This window comes from Triticum urartu, chromosome 4A (assembly GCF_056163025.1).
Source record: "Triticum urartu cultivar PI428250 chromosome 4A, HENAU_Tu73, whole genome shotgun sequence".
NCBI lineage: Eukaryota > Viridiplantae > Streptophyta > Magnoliopsida > Poales > Poaceae > Triticum > Triticum urartu.
This window is the reverse complement of record NC_141876.1, coordinates 454,437,113-454,457,715: the sequence shown is the minus strand read 5'-3', so window position 1 is coordinate 454,457,715 and position 20,603 is coordinate 454,437,113.

Sequence of the window (20,603 nt, the reverse complement as noted above, 5' to 3'; positions counted from 1 at the left end):
GAATTCATGGAGATCAAGAAAAATGCAAGATGAAAGTTTTGGGAAAGTCCTTTTATTCCCTCTCATTCAACCTTAAAAAAAATTATATTTCCACTCAATTTCACACAATCAATCACACAACAATCAAACAAACAATCATAATAATTTATTTAATATAACATTTTGAAATTTATAATTTTGGAATGTTACAAACTACCACCCTTAAAATGAATCTCGTCCTCGAGATTCTGAGAGGCTAGAAAGAAGGTTAGGTTTGGGGGGTCTTTTTGAAAATCCATCGATTATCACAAAGTTCTGGGGTGCTACCACCCTTAGAAGCATGGTTATGGTTCCAACAAAACTCATGTACTCCATCCTTTGCATTGATGGTGTCGGTCTTCCCATATTCTCCGAGATAACTCCTTCACTTGTGCTCTTCCGGTAAGGGCATGGCCTTTTCCTCAAAATCTGGAGTCCTTGAATCAAAATAAGGTCCTTCTGAGACTTGACAGGTCTGGCGCCAATGCTAAACAACTATTTAAAACCTCATGGAGGTCGACAAATTCTGGTTCCTCCTGCAGAAAATGGGTCTGGGTTGAATCTCACCGTATAACATACGATTGGCAAGGGGTGCCTGTATAGGGTTTCCATTGTCCTTGCATTCTAATGTTTTTGGCTTATTGTGTCGACACTCTTCTAGGGTTTTAAGTCTCTCTGATTTTCTATCAACATATGATAGCTCATTATAGAAGTCTCCGGTATGGGGGCCAATCCATCCCGTACTTGAATCATTACTACATACGCAGATAGTGAATCACGTTTTCTAACACTTGGGCATCCTCACAAGAATTGCAGAACTTCTCTTCTCCACGAACCGGTTTCGGGTAAATCCCTTGGTTCTGCAAGCCACACAAAATCTCTATCGTTTCTTCTCAACTCTCAGGTTTTACAAAACCTCCAATGAAACGTATGCTGATGAAATCATAGCTTCTTTTAGAATTATTTTCTTCAACAAGATTGTGCTTGTTTCCTTATCAAATCCTGGGTCCTGTGGGTTATGGCCCACTTCAACACTTGTATATCTTTAACTCATCCTTGGAGTTACTATTGTTCGATATTCTAACATTACATCTCCTTTAAATCCAATAGTACTTCATTCCCTCGTACTCTTGGGGTAACCATCGTAACTAAAACCAAAATCCAACTCATTTGTCCAAACTCCACTCTATGGAATGCATTTTCTTTTCCATTGTTCAAGTGTTCACACAAACAACTATCGCAAAAAAATGCACTGGTTCATCCATAATTCATATTCTCTTCATATCAAATCCTTTATTATATCCTTAACCACTACTCAAAACTCAAATTTCAAAAGTACTCTATTACAAAAGTGTAGGATCGAAAGTATGTCTAGAGGGGGGTGATTAGACTACTTGACCAAATAAAAACTTAACCTTTTCCCAATTTTAGTTCTTGGCAGATTTTAGCTATTGTAGGACAAGTCAAGCAATCATCACAAAATTCAAGCAAGCATGCAAAGAGTATATTGGAAGCGGAAAGTAAAGCATGCAACTTGCAAGAAGGTAAAGGGAAGGGTTTGGAGAATTCAAACGCAATTGGAGACACAGATGTTTTTCCCGTGGTTCGGATAGGTGGTGCTATCCTACATCCACGTTGATGGAGACTTCAACCCACAGAGGGTAACGGTTGCGCGAGTCCACGGAGGGCTCCACCCACAAAGGGTAACGGTTGCGCGAGTCCATGGAGGGCTCCACCCACAAAGGGTCCACGAAGAAGCAACCACCCACAAAGGGTCCACGAAGAAGCAACCTTGTCTATCCCACCATGGCCATCGCCCACGAAGGACTTGCCTCACTAGCGGTAGATCTTCACGAAGTAGGCGATCTCCTTGCCCTTACAAACTCCTTGGTTCAACTCCACAATCTTGTCGGAGGCTCCCAAGTGACACCTAGCCAATCTAGGAGACACCACTCTCCAAGAAGTAACAAATGGTGTGTAGGTAATGAACTCCTTGCTCTTGTGCTTCAAATGATAGTCTCCCCAACACTCAACTCTCTCCCATAGGATTTGGATTTGGTGGAAAGAAGATTTGAGTGGAAAGCAACTTGGGGAGGCTAGAGATCAAGATTCATATGGTAGGAATGGAATATCTTGGTCTCAACACATGAGTAGGTGGTTCTCTCTCAGAACATATGAGTTGGAATTGTGTATGTGTTCTGATGGCTCTCTCCACGAATGAAGAGGAGGTGGAGGGGTATATATATCCTCCACACAAAATCCAACCATTACACACAATTTTCCAATCTCGGTGGGACCGAATCAACAAACTCGGTCGGACCGAAAAGGTAAACCTAGTGACCGTTAGAGATTTTCGGTGGGACTGACATGCAACTCGGTAGGACCGATATGGTTAGGGTTTGGGCATAACGTAATCTCGGTGAGACCGATTACACAAACTCGGTGAGACCGATTTTGGTAATTAGCTAACCAGAGAGTTGGTCAGGCAAACTCGGTGGGACCGATTTCCTCTTTCGGTGAGACCGAAAAGTTACAAAAAGGAAACACTGAATTTACATTGCAATCTCGGTGGGACCGATTCGCTCTTTCGGTGAGACCAAAAAGTTACGAAAGGGAAACAGAGAGTTTGCAATCCCATCTCGGTGAGACCGAGATCCCTATCGGTAGAACCGAATTGCTAGGGTTTGGCAGTGGCTTATGACAAGTGAAACTCGGTGGCGCCGGATAGAAAGAATCGATAGGACCGAGTTTGGCTTAGGGTTTAGGTCATAAGTGGATATGGGAAAGTAGTTGAGGGTTTTGGAGCATATCACTAAGCACATGAAGCAAGAGGCTCATTAAGCAACACCTCATCCCTCCTTGATAGTATTGGCTTTTCCTAAAGACTCAATGTGATCTTGGATCACTAAAATATAAAATGAAGAGTCTTGAGCTTTTGAGCTTGAGCTAATCTTTTGTCCTTAGCATTTTGAGGGTTCCACTTTCACATCCATGCCATGCCAATCATTGAGCTTTCCTGAAATAATCATCTTGGAATAGCATTAGCTCAATGAGCTATATGTTGTTATGAATTACCAAAACCACCTAGGGATAGTTGCACTTTCAAAAAGCTACCATCCACATAGTTTGGTATGGTCAAGCCTTACTTCCATCTTTATTCATTTGCCCTTCTTGAAGATGCTTCAGTCCCACTAGAATTGTGTGATGTGGTCCTTCGAATCATCGACCTTTTGCTTTATCATGGTGTCCATGAGCTTCATCTCCATCATCTCTGCATGCACCTCCCTCAGGTATTCCTGGGTGTGACGAAGTCTTGCTTCTAGTATTTCTCTAATCTGACGTATGGCTTCCATAGCAGCTTCATGAACAGAGTCAAAGAATGTTGCTTGTGGTACTCGAGAAATGAAAAAGTATTGACCCATAGTCTTTGGGCAAACTCCCTTCACACAGTGGAGGTGTACCTACACATACCAAAGTTCAACTCCCTTCTCCATGAAAGGATAACCCTTGTAGACTACATCTCCTTCAAGATGAATATGCTTCATCATGTCCTTCAGGATTTTTGGGTAATCCTGATCACTAGTCAGGGTCATGATCGTTTCTGGGTCCTTGAGAAAAGAGTCGTAAAGGGTTGTCATCTGTAGGTATAATATAGAAGAGGTACTCAGGATAATGTATCTATTTCCTTGGGTGAAATGTGGTTATTTTGGGGGAAATGTTTGGGTCAGCTTGTCCATGGGTTCAAGGTTTAAGTTTGGGTGACATAGTGAGGGAGGCACTCACAATCAACAAAGAACTCATGACACCTCATATGAGATTTCAAACATATCAACTTTCATTTCTTCACGAACTATTACAATTTCCATTTCATAACTCAACTCAACATCCCCAAAAATAAAAGTGTATTCCACATGTATTACATGCTTTATTCCAATATCAAGATCTCAACTACTCTGCTCAAGCTTTCCTCGGGTCTGAACATTCTCTGACAAAATGTCCTACTCCTTTGCAGCGTAAACAAGTGGCATCAGACAAATCCAGGGGCTTCCTGGTGGTTATCTTGGCTCCTTGGGTTCTTGGCTTCCTTGCTGGGCATTTGCTAGCGTAATGACCTAAATCCTTGCATCTGTAACAAGTGATGACTCTGTTCCTTTTCTGTAGAAACTGGGTTGTTCTGGGGACACGTGCACTTTCTCTTCCTGGACTTCTTTGTTCCGACCAATTCTTCTATCTCATGTGGATCAAACTCCACTTCTTCTATCGGGAAGTCTCCCAGATACTCTTGGTTTTACTTCATGCAATATTGTGAAAAATGTCCTTCTCCACATGAATAGCAAGCATTGGAGTAAAATCTGTTTAGGCTTTCTCCATCAGGATCGTCAACATCTTCTTTCATCACCGGTTTTCTTAAACTTTCCTTGAGGGCTTCTTTCACTGCTTCTTTCTGCTGCTTGGTAATTTCTTGTACCTTGGGATAAATATGACACTGGGCAGGGTAGTGTGTAGTTCCTTCACACAAGAAACAAGTAACCTTCATGGTTGGACATTCTTCAACTTGGTGATTTCCTTCACAATGAGGGCATCAATCCTTGTGTTCTTCATAGGTGTGTCCTATTTCTCCGCATATCTTGCAGGCACAAGGTTTCTTCATCGAGTTATCACCGTGCTTCCGGATAAGACGGGATCCCAGCAGAGTCTTCTTCAATTCCTCCCAAGTTTTTGCTCCATTACATCCTTGTATGGCTTGATGTATTTTCCACTAGGTTGCATCACTTTTTGTAAAGTACTGAAGAGCGTATTGAACCTCATACTTCCTTGCAACCAAATAGCTCCCGAAGTGATTCTCCATGTTTTGAATCCATAGCTCTGCCTCTAACTGAGTGATCAATCTAGAGAATATAAGTCCATCTTCATTCATCATCTATTGGGTCCAAGGGTTTTGGGATGAGATAAGAGGGAGGGATAGAGAGAGATACACACAATACAAAAATATAGTTTTGAAAATAAGTTTTATTTGTTGCTGTCGGAAAACACACACAAAAATATGACAGCTCACAAATCATCGCATCTAACGTGAGTATACAACAAGGGTTTGGTCTTCTAAAGGTCATATAAATCTTGGAATTCTTCTGTGTCTTCATATTCTTCGAGTCTTCGACTGTCGTAGCATTAATTCTTCTAGTGTATGGTGAAGTCTGATACCTTGTCCTTCTCGGAGTGGTCTCATCAGTTGATCCTCCGTGTGGTCAAAGGGAAAAGGGGTATTGTCTACCTATTTGGGGTAAAAGGAAAGATTTGATAAAGCTCGGAAAAGAAGAGAGGTCAAGGATCTTTTTGAAAATACAGTTTTAGAGAGTTCCTTTCCTAAGGGCTTTTCAGTTTCTAGGGTCACGTCCTATAGTCAACATGTGCTCGGATACCATCTCTGTAGCGACCCGACCTCAAACGGTCAAGCCTCTGTGTATCCGTGCCATCCTTGGATCAGTATGATGGCACACACAGTACATCAATGTATATATCAAAGTGCAATCACATGTATAAATGGCGTAAAACTGATATATACCTCATAAGTCTCAACGGAAATAATCAAATGGGTGTGCAGTCCCATCAAAGCCAATGGCAAGTTGAGTGTAGACCGTAACCCTACAACGTAACTCCTACTCATCGAAGAAATTCCTGCAACATAAGGCATTGCAGCCATGTAGGTCAGTACATTGAATGTACTGGCAAGTCACATCATAAGAATAATGAACCTATTTGTTCATGCAATTTAGCTGGTGGAAAGCTCTAAGATTAGTTTTTTTTGCATAAAACTAGTTTTTCCCTAGAATAAAAGATATTATTCTACCACTACTGTATAGCATAGGATGAGTTGGTAAACCCAACTCAATCCATTCCCAAAGTTTCATTTAAATCCCAACTGTTTAATTAAGAGTGATGGGATCTCGCAACATTTCCACTACTAGATGCTCAAGTTGTCCGTAACAGGGGACACAGCTAATCGATTAGGTTTTAACACTCTGTAGAGGTTTGTGCACTTTTCTCCACAAGACTCGATCGCCTCCCTTGAAATTCTCGCACTGCCTGGTGTTTGAGAACATGATGACCGAGACAAAGTCTTTCAAAAGTATTTCCCCTTAACCCACGGATAGGGTGGTACACCTACTCATTCTACATCTGCTAGCCCATCCCAGAAGGGGTCACACTAACTACTCAACTAAGCCAGAGCCCATATTGGCTTGTGGCTGCACACGTAAGCTTCTAGACATGAAAATACGTTAGATCCCTTTGAGCCTGGGCGGCCGACCACTAGTGGTGCACCACCATGGATTAACCATGCATGCCCCCACTGTACTTTGCCACCATTCAAACCAAATACCGCCCAGGTAGTTCATTTACAAGTCTTGTTCCTGATTACTACTTTGTCACTCATGTCTCACCATGTTCGCTTCCCAAACCACGTCTACATTTAGCGAGGCAAAAATAAACTTACACGACGGTGACAAGGATGTATAGATCAGACCTACCTCAAATGAACTACTAGGTAACGACATAGCCATCTGGAAACAATAAATCCTACCATGCAATCCTACCACAAAAGGACTAAGTGCATAATATAAAACATAGGTAATTGAAAGAATGATCAAATGTGAACTTGCCTGGTAACAGTTGATGAAGATTATATCGCTCTCAGAAATTTACTTAATAGAACTATTCGTCACTCTCCGATGAAAATCTATAAAGTCAAACATTGCATTCACATAAGCAATCATTTCAGAGAACCAAACTAACATGCACAACAAAAAGACTTAGGAAAACCAAATGAAAACACAACACACTTAACTATCACAAATATTCTAAGTGCAACACAACATAGGCATGGGGTTTAGAATTTGTGATGTGAAGCATAGTGCATACAAGGCATAGATGTAAAACTACTATGGACAGATCCTAAGTGTGTGAAAAGTATCATGACAAAGGTCCAATTGGTAGGGTTTGGCTACGATGACACGTTGCAAAAAGAATCACATCAATCGGAGCTACAGTTTAGGAGATATGGCCAGTTGAAGTTTGAATTCAAACCTGAATAAATTCAAATTTGAAATTGGTCAAAAGTTTTCAAATTTGGTTTTCTGGATAAACCTATTCGAGACGAACATTTTGCAGCTGGTTTTGTCGAATTTGGACTTACGGTTAAAAAGTTGTGGCTAACTAAAGTTCATGGTCCGGTCTGCAAATCCTAGGGACTAAACAGAAAGAAAAATAACTGTGAACAGGATCTTAGCCACGTGGCGGCTTGCGGGTGTCTTGGCAGCGTTCGTTGCAGAAGCTATACGGTGAACAGCCGGCATTTAATAAAAATGCTAACGCCCGGCTAACTAACAAAAATCGACCGGTGGTTTTCAAAATAAAAACCGGGGTTAACCGCATACCGGTTCAACAGAAAAAACTCAACTAACCTGATCTAATCTAGGCCGTCCATGGTAGATCGAACGGGCGAGGGTGGGGCGGTGGCTCACCATGGGTCGACGGCTGCCGGCGGCGATGTCGACGACGGTGGCAGCGGGTCGGGTCGAATGCGGCGGCGGCCCCGGCGGGCTTCGGCGACAGCGGAGGGGACGAGGAGATGCGGCGCAGTGTGGGCGACCGGATGGTGGTGACTACTGGCGTCGGCGTGCACCAGACGGGGCGGATGGAGCGGCAGCTCTGGTGCTTCGGCGAGGGCAAGCGTCATCGAGGCGACAAGGAAAACACCGAAAAGATGCGGAGGAGCACGGGGGTCCGAATGAGCACGCAGATAGGGATCGAAAGGGCTCACCGGCGACGAATTCGTCCGGCTAGGAGCTCGGCTCCGGCGAGATGCACTCGATGATGACGACAGATAGGAGCGGCGTGGGGAAGTGTGAGCCGGCGGGATCGACAGAGGGGTCACGGGGCATTTATAGGCGCAGGCAGGGCGTCGGGGACCAGCGGATAAGCCTCATCCACGGGGCTTTGTCGGCGGTTGCGGGCGGGCACGCTCGCGGCTTCTCCCATGCGGCATGGCGGGAGGATGGGGAGGTGCTGGGAAGCGGGGCCCACTAGTCAGCGGGTGTGGGCGGGGCGACCGAGCGAGAGGCGAGGGCGGTCGATCGGCGCGAAGCCCCTTCGGGCGCTGGAGCAGGCCATGGGCCAAAACTGACCATGGGCCGGTGGCTGCGTGAGCGAGCGCGTGTGTGTGCGCGTGCGTTTGTTTTAAAAAAACATAAAACATATGTGGCCCAAAACTAATTCAAATGAATTTCTAAAAATTCCACATAAATTTATAAAATCACTATTGAAAATATATAGAAGAATGAACATTAATTCTAGCATAGATAATTTTGAAAATAATTTTCTAATGCAATAAATGCACTTTAGGCCAATATAATAAATTCCAAATAAACTACAAAAATTTCAAATGTTACTATAATGAATCTTCCAACTCCTTTATGTTTGAGGAAGTCATTTTATCCCCTCTCCTTTATTTTATTTGAGTGAAAAATAATATTTGAACATTCAAGAAAACTCCAACATGCGATAAATCATGAGATGCAAATGATTTCAAATATTATTTTAAAATAACGTCTATTGGTTTCATAATCAATTTCCATTTTATTTTTGATAATTGAAGGAGTCATATTTTCTTCTCTCTTAATTTTATTTGAATGAATGGAAATGTTTTTGGAACTCAAAACGGAAAACTTTCCAAAAGTGAACGAAATGAAATTCAAAAGTGTTCCTCATCACTCTCCACTCTATATCATTTTTTTGAAGAAGTCCTGTTATCTTCTCTAATGAAGATCCTTGAGTGGCATAAAGTTCCTGATTTGAAATATTCTCAAATGGAATTCAAATTATTTTCAAACCCCTTTTTATTTCTTCAAATGGAAGAAGTCATATTATCTTCACTCCAGGGTCTTGTGATGAGATGACTTTGAATTCATGGAGATCAAGAAAAATGCAAGATGAAAGTTTTGGGAAAGTCCTTTTATTCCCTCTCATTCAACTTTCAAAAAAAATTCTATTTTTTCAATTTCAACAATCAATGACACAACAATCAAACAAACAATCATAAAAATTTATTTAATATAACATTCCGAAATTTAGAATTTTGGGATGCTACACAGGAGTTTCATTATCACCCTCAATAGGATTCTCAACGTGTTCCATCGCAATGGTGGGTTCAGGAATTACAACAAATTCCTCACTAGATGGAGTAGGTATATCCTGATTTGATGAACTCGACATATCCTTCATAGCAAATATGTCCTCAAAGGAAGTTGCATCATTCGACTACATAATCGTACCAACATGCATGTCGGATAACTCAGATTTTATTATCAAAAATCTATAGTCAATGCTATGAAAAGCATTGCCCAGAAGAACACAATCCAGGGTTTTTGGTCCAAGCTTGCGCTTCTTGGGAATTGGTATATTGACTTTCGCCAAACAACCCTAGGTATGTAGGTAAGAGAGTTTCAACCTTTTCCTTTCCCATTCCTCAAATGGATCATGGTCTTTTTTTGTGGGAACTTAGTTTATGACATGACATGTAGTCACTAGCGCTTCCCCCCCCACCATTCCTTGGAAAGACCCGATGTGTCTAACATGGTGCTAACCAAATCAGTGTGAGTTCGGTTCTTTCTTTCGGCCACCCCATTAGACTGAGGTGAATAGGGAGGCGTCCTCTCATGGACTATACCATGTTCCGCACAAAACAAATCAAATTCATTGGAAAAATACTCTCCACCACGATCAGACCTTACCCGTTTAACTTTCCGATCAAGTTGGTTCTCCACTTCATCTTTATAGTTTCTGAAGAAAGTTAAAGCCTCATCTTTTGATTTCAGAAGATACACATAACAATATCTAGTGGAGTCGTCAATCAACGTCATGAAGTATCTCTTTCCACCTTTTGTCAACACGCCATTCATCTCACAAAGATCAGAATGTATAAGCTCTAGTGGCACCAAGTCTCTTGCCTCTGCAGTCTTATGGGACTTGCGAGGTCGCTTAGCTTGCACACATACTAGGCACTTGGATCCTTCGACAGTAGGGATTTTCAGAATTAAATTCATATTGGCTAGCCGCGTCATGCAACCAAAGTTAATATGACATAGTCGTGAATGCCAAATATCAGACTCATTATTGTGGCAAACATTATTAATAACTTTAGTGCAAATATCTGACAAAGATAGGCGGAACAAGCCTCCGCATTCATAGCCTTTTATAAAAAATTGTCCACACTTGGAAATTACAACTTTATTGGACTCAAAAACCAACTTAAAACCATCTTGACATAAACGGGAACCGCTGACGAGATTCTTATTGATGGACGACACATGATGAACGTTCTTCAAACGCACGGTCTTCCCCGAAGTAAACTTCATATCAACCGTACCGACACCTTGAACAACGGCATGTTTCCTATTCCCCATCAGCATGGGAGAAGTCCCTGTGGCCTGTTAAGAAGAAAACATGGAGGCATCAGCACAAACATGTACACTGGCACCGGTGTCAATTACCCAATCAGGAGATTGAAATACTGAAAGGATGGTAGGAAGAATACTGTACCCAGATTCCTTCATATCAGTATCACCGATGACAACATTAGTGGAGTTGGCTCTCTTCTCATGTTCATGCTCCTCAAAGCGGTTAGGACACTTCGGAGCCCAGTGATTAGGATCACCGCGGACATGGCAAAGTTCCTTCCCCTTCTTGTGAGAATTCTTCTTGAAGTTGGTAGAATGTGACGGCTTATTCTTTGCATAAAACTTGCCTTTGCCCTGAGTTTTGTTCTTGTTGTTTTTGAACTTGTTGGGCTAGCAGTTCTTCTTCTGTACCGTGTGGGCACTAGAAGCTCCCTCATCAACTCGAGCATGTGTGTATTTTGCTCTCGCCTTCTCTTCAACATCAAGAGTACCAATGAGATCCGAAATGGAAAACTCATGTCTTTTGTGTTTCAGGGAAGTAGCAAGATTGTTCCACGAAGGTGGAAGCTTGGCAATGATGCCCCTGGCAACAAATTTTTCTGGCAACACACATTTAAAATACTCAAGTTCCTTGGAGAGTGATTGTATCTCATGAGCCTGATGTACAACAGATCGCTCATCAGTCATCTTGTAGTCATAGAATTGCTCCATGACGTACAACTCGTTGCCGGCGTCCGAGACACCAAACTTGGCCTCGAGCGCAGACCATATGTCCTTGCCGTTGTCAAATGACATATAGGAATCCACAATGGAATAATCAAGAACACTCAGAAGGGTGCCTTTAAAGAGAGTATCGACCTTCTCAAAAGCTTCCAACTGTGCTGGATTAAGATCGCCCTCAGGCTTGCCCTTAGTGGCGTGATAGGAGCACATGGTCTGAAACCAGTAGACTGCTCTCATGCGCCACTCTTATATTGCACCCCCTTAAAGGCAGGCGGCTTCAAATGCGCATCAAAACCACTCAGTGTAAACTGCCTATAATCAGGTTTTTGGATTGTTGAAAATAAGAGCAAATTACTACGAGATTTAATCCGAATAAACATAAGATAGATCATGACAACACTAGCAGAGATTAAACTAATCATGTGAACTAGCATAGCAGATGAACAGATCACATCTAGGGCACATACTAGAAACATGAATTCTACCACGATCTCAAACAAGAAGGATATAATCACATACAGTGCAGCAGGAGCAGCATCGCCGGTGTTGATGTTGTCGCCAATATCGTTGAGGATGAGGTTGCCGAGGTCAGGGAAGAAGTCATCGTTGGCGAAGTCGTCATTTCCAACAGTCACATGAGTGTGCTCCCCAAAACCCTCATCGTCCCTCTCCTGTAAAGGATCGCGAGAGGCGGGGTTCTGGAGGCCTGCTGTCCTTCTCGCGGTGCATGCCGGAAGGAGGGATGGAGAAGACTTGTGTGGCGGTGCAATGCTCTGGAACGTTGGTGCAAAACCATACGATGCGGCTGCGGCTAGGGTAGACGTTTGCCTGACTATATAATGCGGGCTGGATAGGTCATGGAGAAAACCCCACGTCTAAGTAACAGCCCCACGATCCAAAAGGATCGGAAATGGCTGAGTAATCAATGCATCCATTAATTATTAATTAATGACTTATTAATTATTCCTGAGCAGCAAAAGTATAGTGCATAGCTCTCTCCTCGACTCGGCTCATTCCCGCAACCCGCGTCGAGGCGTGGCGTGGCGTGGCGAGCGAGGAGGAGGAGCGCGCATGTAGGTCTCCTCTTCTCATGCTCATACAAGTGGTAGAAGAGCTCACCTTATAAAGAGGTGCTACTCTCTCTCAACTTATGAGGTGGGACTAAACTGTAGTCTCACTCACACCACTCACATGTGTGCATGAATGGGCCAAGAGAATTTAGAATTTTAGTTGGGCTTTGGGCCAAAATCCTACTAGCAAATTCCAACAAAAGGGACAGCCCTGAATGTGCATAATGAAGTTTGTTGGAATCCACCAGGTGAGAACTGGCTCAAACTTAATGTGGATGGGTCTTTGAAGAAAAATGGTACTGATGGGGGAGGAGGTGCTATAATCCGGGATCATCGCGGCTCTATCTGGGCTAGCGCTTGCCATGCATTCAGCAGCATTCTTCCCGAAGCATGTGGAGCTGCTTGCCAGTCGTCAGGGCCTGCATCCCCAAAGCATGTGGAGCTGCTTGCCTGTCGTCAGGGCCTGTAGTTAGCGCATGAATTTGGCACCACAAAGCCGGTCCTAGAAACTGATAATTTAACTATGGCGCAGGTCCTCAACTCATGTGTTCTCGATCGATCAAAATTTGGCCAACTCCTTCAGGAGATCAAGGCGTTGCTCGCATGCGTCACTGAGTCTCGTGTTGTTCGGGCCAGACAAGCGGCGAATAAAGTTGCTCACAATTTGGCTAGGGAGAGCTGCCTTTTTAATTTATGTAAAATTTGGTTTTCTGTTTTCCTCTCTTGTATTCAAGATGCTATCATGGCTGATGGTGCCGCAGACTAAGTAATGATATGTGTAGACGAAGAGGTTTGCAATGCAATAGACATTGTATTGATGGGGTGCTGGTGCACGTATATATATTACAAGGGAAGGCCTCTACCTCAACTATACAAGACTAGGAGGTGGGCCACAACTCCAATACATGTGCAACAAAAAATACAACTCAACACCCCCACGCAGTCGAAGCGGCGCCAGAGACACAGAGCTGGACAGAAACTCCTCGAAGACAGAAGTAGCACTAGAGGAATTTGGCACTTTGACATCTGCCATGGCGGACGGCAAAGGCCTTTGCCGTCCGTCAGCAGACGGCAACAGGTCTGGCTGAATAGGCTACGATGAAGCCTTCTTTGCCATCGGCTGGTGGACGGCAAGGATGAAATGGTATTTGCCGGCAAAGATGAAATGGTCTTTGCCGTCAGCCGGCTACCGGCAAAGGTCCGGGACGACACATGTGGCAGCTTACGACCGTTTGGGGGCTAACGGTGCGCTTTGCCGTCGACTGGCAGACGGCAAAGACCATTGCACCTTTGTCGTCAGCCAACAGACGACAAAGTAACCAAATAGGCCAGCCCCCAGGTTGCACAGGTAGCTGCCATGTGGCATCTTTGCCGTCTGCTAGCTTATGGCAAATCTCTTTGCCGTCTGCCAGCGGACGGCAAAGATCTTGTGTAGCCCCTATTTTTTCTTAAATTCATTCAATTTGAACACACATGTTTCAACACACAAATTTCACAGAAGACATATCCAACACACAAGTTTCATCATATATACATACATAACCAACACATAGTTCCATCCATACATATCACAAAAGTTTCACATTGTTCATCCAACACCCGTTATCCATCCATCCATATAACAAGTTGCATCCATGCAAGTTCATCAATACAAAATAAAAGCAGAAAGGTAAAAGAAGCACTCCATCCATGCAAGCTTTTGTGAATTAGATAAAATATGCAAAATGGGAAACAAGAAAGTTAGAAGAAGAAGACTAGAAGAAGAAGAAGAAGAAAATGAAGAAGAAGAAGAAGACTAGAAGAAGAAGTAAGCATACTTAGGTAAAATGGAGCTAACCTAGCTAATTATGCCATCTTTGAGTGAACTAAGCATATTATGCCATTTTTTACACAAGTAAGCCAAGTGTATGTCATTATCGAGCAAACCTAGGAAACTAAGCATATTAGAGCTAACTTATGTCATTTCGGAGGAAACAAAGCTAAGTATAGATCATTTTGGAAATCTGACATACCTGACATAGTTCACTCCTCCTTCTTATTCTCCTTCCTCATCCTAATGCGCCAAGAGCGGCGAGGCAGTGGAGGCAGTGGGATGTAGTCTTCTACCACAATTGGCATGGTCATGTCGCCCGACTGTGGGATCGCCGGCGCCACCACCATCGCGAGGTCATTGTCAAGCACCACCACCATCGTGAGGCCAGCTTCAGGCAGCACCATCTCTTGCCCATCGTCAGCCACCACCATCGCTAGTTCATCGTCAGCCACCACCAGCGTGAGGTCATAGTCAGACAGAATAGGCTACACCTCCTCATCCCAACTCTGCTCCTCTTCTTCCCCACTCCATTCCGGATCATCCTCGCTGCTGCTTTCCCTGTAGCCAGACTCTATGTTGCTTTTGTTGTAGCGAGAGTCCCTGCCGCTGCTCTGATTTCCTGATCAAATGCAACAAAGTATTTTTAACAATCAGTGTGAGACAAAGCCAAATGGAGAGGAAGAAGAGGCAGAGCGTACTGGCATCATCGTCATCCTGGTAGCGCATGCGGCACATAGTCGTGTTGAACACCTTCATGGTGAGCATGGCGTCGCCGTCTTACCAAAAGGCAAGGAAGTACACGTGCCTTAGGTCATAGGCACGGAACAACTGCTCCCAGCCACGACACAGGTACAAGTGGTGGTTCCTGATCACCTCCACGTCCCAAAGCCTGCGAAGCCCGCTGCCAGCCTGTCGCAGCTTCACATTCTTTGGCCGATGGCTGTCCAGCATCTCCATAAAAGTGTCAGGAAGCCTCTACAACGTGGGTCAAGGAGTGATGTAGCAAACAGTAGAGTTATGATAAAGATATGGGTGAAGGGATATCTCTCCTTTTATATACCTGCCTCTTGGAGGAATTCTCAAGTATGATCTCGAAGAACACGAAACCTTCCAACTCGTACTCCGGTGTGGCAGAGCGTAGCCTGCGGTGGCGGCCTCCCCCCATCTCTGATAATCAACAACATCAATAACACTTAACTAATTCCGTAGGTTAGTTGGCAATGGCAATTGGCACCCTTCAAAACTAGGGATTTTTTAGACATGAAAGAAAACTGAAAATGTTGAAAAACAGAGCATAGTAATCTAAAAGACACAACCAAAATTAATTAGTGTTCTAAAATCAATAAAAGCACAACCAAAAAAACAATGGCATATGGCAACAAATCCATTAAAGCAGTTGTGTAAAAAAATCAATAAAAGCACAACCAAAATAATAACCCAAAACTCCTAATACGTACAGAATGCACAAGATGTTCTGAAATTTTGCACTCATTAGCAACCACTTCAGATAACACGAAGCAGCAGCATTTATATCCAATCAAAGAAAGGCCTCAACAATTTTTCCAAATCAATGGGTTTTTGGACCACTAGAACACAATTTAACATAAAACAACAACTTATAAGAAATAACCCTACCATCTAAAACCCTAAAAATGATAGGATCCTAAAAGCGCCATTGGCTTCCACTCCGAGAGTCCGATTGGTCAAAACTAAAAACCGCCGAGTTAGGCTAACGGGCAGGGCCTAGTTCAGGTTTCCCAAACGGCAACAATCCGGAGTGCTTGACTTCTTCCGAAGGAATTCCCAGTTATAAAGAATAGTGCCCTAAGTGAACTGATTACTATTTCTCAAGGACAATAGAGCGAGTTGTCGCACTTGTACACACCACATGACTATAGAAATCTGAAAGAATTACTCGAAATAAAATCGAGGATAGTACATTCAGTGCGGACTGTTAAAATTGTTGCCCAAATGGAGCTAGAAAAACCATCTATGGTGAACATTCTGTTGGACTCCAAACATTTGAAGGTGCTCAAAATCATTTTCAAAAACTTCCCACAAAATCTGCAATAGTTCTTGAAAAAACAACATCATTGCACAATAATTTACTTGCATAGTTTCTTCACTCACGGGTTTCAACATCATTGCACAACATCATTGAACCTAAACCTAAACCTAAACCTAAACCTAAACACACACAAAGAGAGAAGAGGGATGGAAGAGGGAGGGGTGGTGCACCTCGGTGTTGGGGACAGCCGGGGTCGGGGGAGGGGTCGGGCAAGGGGGTTGACGGTGACGGCATCAGGGTCTAGTGTGGCGTCGGAGTGGCCGGAGCTCGAGGTGGCAGTGGTCGACAGCAGGACTTGGGTGGCGAGGTAGAGGCGACAGCGTCAAAGAGAAGAGGTAGAGGGCGCGAAGGAGGGGCAAGGAGGTGATGGGCGAGGCGAGGAGGAGGCGGTGATGGGGCGGGGCGGAGCTCGGGGCGCGGGGTCGGGGGGTCGGGGTTGCGGCGGCGACGGGAGGTCGGGGTGGGGGCAGCGGCGCGGGGGCGAAGGAGGGGCGAGGAGGCGATGGGCGAGGCGAGGAGGACGCAGTGACGGGGCGGGCGGAGCTCGGGGTGGCAGGGGCGGCGGGTCGGGCCAGCGGCAGGGCGGGGGTCGGGGCGGCGTGGGATCGGGGGTGGGGGCGGCGGCGCGGGTGAGGTGGGGGCTGGGAGAGAGAGGGGGAGGGGGAGGTGAGGTGGGGCCGAGGGGAAACGACCGTTAAAACGGCCAGTTTCTTTGTCGTCCGCTGGCTGATGGCAAATAAACTTTGCCGTCTACTAGCAGACGGCAATGAAATTGGACGTTAGGTCGTTCTTATAGTCCACCACCCACCATCTTTGTTGTCTGCTAGCAGACGGCAAAGACTCTATGCCGTCAGCTAGCAGTCGGCAAAGAGAAGGCTGACGACAAACTCCTTCTTTGCCGTCCGCTCATTCTTTGCCATCAGCTATATTTAAGTTGATGGAAAAGAACTTCTTTGCCGTCAGCTAACCGATGACAAAGAGCTGGCTGACAGCAAAGATCCTGATTCCAGTAGTGTAGGCAATCCCTTAGTCATCACATCAGCAAACCGCTGCGACATCGGCACATGAAAAACCCAAACATGGCCAAGGGCAACCTGCTCGCGCACGAAGTGAATATCGAGCTCAATATGCTTCGTACGCCAATGGTGCACCGGGTTGGCGGATAGGTAGACCACACCGACATTATTGTAGTAGACAAGAGTGGCCTTATGAACATCTTAAAGCAACTCATGGAGTAGCTGATGGAGCCAAGAGCACTCGGCCACGGTGTTAGCCACGACGCGATACTCTACACCGGCGCTGGAGCGGGAGACCGTAGGATGCCGCTTTGATGACCAAGAGATCAACGAGGGCCCAAGGTAGATGCAGTAGCCGGACGTGGAGCGTCGAGTGTCTGGGCAGCCAGCCCAGTCGGCATCCGAGTAGGCCACGAGGTCGGTGGAGGCGGAGGCCGTCAGGGTGAGTCCTAGAGACATGGTGCCACGTATATAACAGAGAATACGCTTCAACAAGGTCCAGCGGGAGTCACACAGAGCGTGCATGTGGAGGCGCACGTGCTGAACAACGTACTGCAGGTCGGGTCGAGTCAGCGTCAGGTACTGTAAAGCACCAATAATGGAGCGATAAAACGCTCCATCGAACGCGAGAGACCCCTCCAGAGCAGAAACCTTCACCTTCGCGTTGACGAGGGTGGGTGCCGCCTTGCATTTAAGCATACCGGCACGCTCCAGGAGCTCGTGGGTGTACTTCTGCTGGTGTAGAAAGAAGCCATCAGTCCGGCGGACCACCCCGATGCCGAGGAAGTAGTGCAGAGGCCCCAAGTCCTTGAGGGTGAACTCATCACGAAGATGAGCAGTCAGCCACTGAAGGAGAACAGGGGCGGACGCCGTGAGGATGACGTTGTCGACGTAGAGCAGTAGATATGCAGTGTCAGCTCTCTAATGATACACGAAGAGTGAGGCATCGGAGCAAGTGGACAGAAATCCCAGAGACTGTAGGAAGCTACGATACGCTGGTACCAAGCCCGAGGCGCTTGCTTCAACCCGTAAAGAGAACGGGAGAGCAAGCACACAAAGTCTGGGTGATCGGCGTCAACAAAGCCAGTGGGCTGCTCACAGTACACCTGCTCGACAAGATGGCCGTGCAAGAAGGCGTTTGAGACATCCAACCGGTGCACAGGCCAGGCGCGCGAGACCGCCAACTGGAGCACGTCACGGATCGTGCCCAGTTTAACAACCGGGACGAAGGTGTCAGTAAACTCCACGCCCGCGCGCTGCCGAAATCCACGAATCACCCACTGAGCCTTTTAGCGCTTGAGAGAACCGTCCGGGCGAGTCTTGTGGCGAAACACCCACTTGCCAGTGACGATATTGGCACGAGGGGGTCGCGGAACAAGCTGCCATGTGCGGTTGCGCTGTAGGGCGTCGAACTCCCCCTGCATCGCAGCTAGCCAATGGGGATTCCGAAGGGCAGCGCGAGTGGAGGTGGGGACGGGTGATGGTGTCGACATCGAGGTGGCGCACACATACTCGTCGGAGGAGTAGTGCGTGCTCGGCCGAAGCACTCCTGCTCGAGCATGGGTAGTCACGCCAAAAGGCGGGGCAGCAGTCCCGTGGTGGCGGCAGGGGCTGCATCCACGATAGGGGCGCCGGTGGCGCTGGTGCCACCCACGGCGGCGACAGGAGCCACGGCCACGACAGGGGCACCGGCGGCGGCAGCAATGGTGCCAGCCGAGTCGGCAGCCGAGGGGGCGACGGGCGAGGGCGATGTCGAGCCCGACGCCGGGGTGGCGGTGCCAGCTGGGTTGGCGGGCGAAGTGCCCACCGGCTCAACCTTGTAGGAGGGAGACGGGGATCCGGGGACCCGGTCAGACTCGACCTCTAGGGAGGGAGTCGAAAAACCGGGCAGTGGTGGCAGAAGGCGCCATGCCAGGGGGCCTCCGGGGGACGCCGCCGCGCATCGCTCCTGGAAGGGGGCCCGGGGGCCGGCGCCGAAGGGGCCGAAGACAGAGAAACCTGAAAAAGGGGAACACCGTCTCGACAAAATACACATGCCTCGAGGTGTACACATGATGAGTGGCGGGGTCATAGCACCGGTAACCTTTGGTGTTAGGAGGGTAGCCAAGGAAGACGCATGGGACGGATTGTGGTGCAAGCTTGTGTGGCGTGGTGGACGCGATGTTGGGATAACAGAGACACCCAAAGATGTGGAGACCATCATAGGACAGTGGTGTACCAAAGAGAAGGTGGTGAGGGGCGTAGTTCCACCGGGGACGACACGAACGAATGTTAACTAAGAGAATGGCGGTGGTGAGAGCATCGGGCCAAAACCGAGCGGGCGTGTTAGAGTGAAAGAGTAACATGCAAACGCAGTCATTAAGAGTGCGGAGAATGCGCTCGGCGCGGCCGTTCTGCTCTAAAGTGTAGGGACAAGTCAGACGAAAGGTGGTGCCATGAGAAGCGAGAAGTGTGCGAAGACCGACGTTTTCAAACTACTTTCCATTGTCGGTTTGGAGTGCGAGTATGGGGTGACCGAACTGGGTGATGACATAGGAATAAAAGGCAGTGAGTGTGGCTAAAGCATCGGATTTATGACGAAGAGGAAAAGTCCACACATAATAAGAGTAATTGAGGGAGTCCTGGATTAGGGGGTCTCCGGATAGCCGGACTATATCCTTTGGCCAGACTGTTGGACTATGAAGATACAAGATTGAATACTTCGTCTCGTGTCCGGATGGGACTCTACTTGGCGTGGAAGGCAAGCTAGGCGGTACGGATATGGATATCTCCTCCTTTGTAACCGACCTTGTGTAACCCTAACCCTCTCCGGTGTCTATATAAACCGGAGGGTTTTAGTCAATAGGACAACATACAATCATACCATAGGCTAGCTTCTAGGGTTTAGCCTCTCCGATCTCGTGGTAGATCAACTCTTGTAATACTCATATCATCAAGAATAAATGAAGGAGGACGTAGGGTTTTACCTCCATAAAGAGGGCCCGAACCTGGGTAAAACATCGTGTCCCCTGCCTCCTGTTAGCATCCGCCTTAGACGCACAGTTCGGGACCCCCTACCCGAGATCCGCCAGTTTTGACACCGACATTGGTGCTTTCATTGAGAGTTCCTCTATGTCGTCGCTGTTAGGCTTGATGACTCCTTCGATCATCGTTAGCGATGCAGTCCAGGGTGAGACTTTTCTCCCAGGACAGATTCTTGTATTTGGCGGCTTTGCACTGTGGGCCAATTCGCTTGGCCATCTGGTGCAGATTGAAAGCTACACCCCTGGCCATCAGGTCAGGTTTGGAAGCCTAAACTACACGGCTGATATCCGCGGAGACTTGATCTTCGACGGATTCGAGCCCCTGCCGAGTGCGCCACGCTGTCACGATGGGCATGATTTAGCTCTGCCACCGAACAGTGTCCTGGAGACCGCACCTGCAGCCGCCCCGACCTTTAAT